We start from the raw sequence: 1,775 nt of genomic DNA on the forward strand, positions 1-1,775 counted from the left end.
CCATCCCAAAGGGAAAAGAACACTTTGTAGAATTCCTTACAGATAAATAAAAACTCCGCCTGGAAGTAGCACATGTCAATTCTGCCCAAAACTCCTTCATCAGAATTGACCACATAGTCCCTATCAAAGTCATCTGGTCCTTATCAACCACAAGGGAGTCAAACAGTTCAATTCTATCATGTGTCTTGAAGGTGGAAAGCTGGATGTATTCTGTGAGAAACACTGAGGACTACCACCAAATTAGATTGTAATGGAATAAAAGCTATGAAGACCAGGATCAAAGTATTGACCCTATTGTAGTTTGCATAAAAGTAGAGGTTCATTTGAATTCTGGTAAGAAGAAACTGGAAGTGAACAGCAGACCACATAACTACACATCATAAAATATTTATTAACTGTTTAGTATGCACTGTTCCGTTCGTTCTGTGGGTTCTAGTCCTTCCACATTATTTTGCTATCTCTACAAAATCTTGAGCAAAAGAATTCCTTTGGGTAATATTAAGCAAATTCGTCTGAATCCTGAACTAGCACATATCATTTTGCATGCGATTAGAGAAGGTTAATAAGATCTCCTATCTCCGCGGTCCCCCACCTTTTTGGCACCAGGGACCAGTTTCGTGGAAGACAATTTTTCCACAGACGGGGTCGCTGGGGGGGTGGTTCGGGTCATAACGCCAGCGATGGTTCAGGCAGTAACGCAAGTGATGGGGAGCTGCAGGTGGGGCTTCGCTCACTCACCTGCTGCCCACCTCCTGCTGGGCGGCCTGGGGGTTGGGCACCCCTGTCCTATATGATACCCTTAAATAACACATATCCTTTTGTGAAAGGGCTCCTCTTTCCCGGGCACACGTGAAGCATGTCATTGCTTCCCTTCTATATAAATTATGAAGTTTACTCATTTAGTTAGTGTCAAAAATGTTTTAAGCATTGCAGGAATGCATTATGGGTACTTATTGGCCTGAAATCTCAGACCTCATGCCTGACATGAAGGGTTTCGCTGTAAAGCTGACTCACCCTGCTGCCTCCTCAGACCCACACCCCCCCAGTCTCTGGACTGACGGTCTATGTGCCACTCTCATGATTCATGGTCAGATGGTTTTGGTCAGCACATGCATCTTAACTTACGGAGCTTTAAAAACCTTGCCACATTTACTCCATCCTGGAAATACAGGAAAACTCCCTCCTCTCACAGATACTTTTAATATAATAATATTTATCTTTTGGTGTGGTTATTTGAACGGTGACAACTTTAGAACTGCGGAGAGTATGTTTTGGTCTATGAAGTGAGGGTGCTCTTGTCTGGCCAACTTTATAGGAACTATTATGAAAACATAATTGTACAGCCCAGTAAGTTTTATAGAGAAATACATGATAAATATAAAATGATATAATGGCCCTGTTTGCTTCCTGACTCCCTACTTAACCTGGGATATCTCAGAAGATATTTCATCTTTTCTGGCCCTTGGAATGGGATTTAACTGTTGCTTCCCCAGACTCTTATGCCTTCAGACTCACACTCAAACTAAATTATACCACCGACTTTCCTAAGTCTCCACATTGCAGGTGGCAGGTCATGGGACCTAGTCTCCAAAATCACCTGCCTTTATGATTGAAGGCCACTTTTGTATATTCCCTGTCTACAGAGCCCTTCCTATTGTGTGGCTTCTTGTAAAGTTTAAAGGAGTTGATATCTCTGAAATGTTTCAAATAGAGCCTAGCAGGGACTCTGGACAAAGACGGCAACATAAGAAGCTCCTGAGTATCCCTCCTCCCAT

Source organism: Phocoena phocoena, chromosome 6, assembly GCF_963924675.1.
Source record: "Phocoena phocoena chromosome 6, mPhoPho1.1, whole genome shotgun sequence".
Lineage (NCBI taxonomy): Eukaryota > Metazoa > Chordata > Mammalia > Artiodactyla > Phocoenidae > Phocoena > Phocoena phocoena.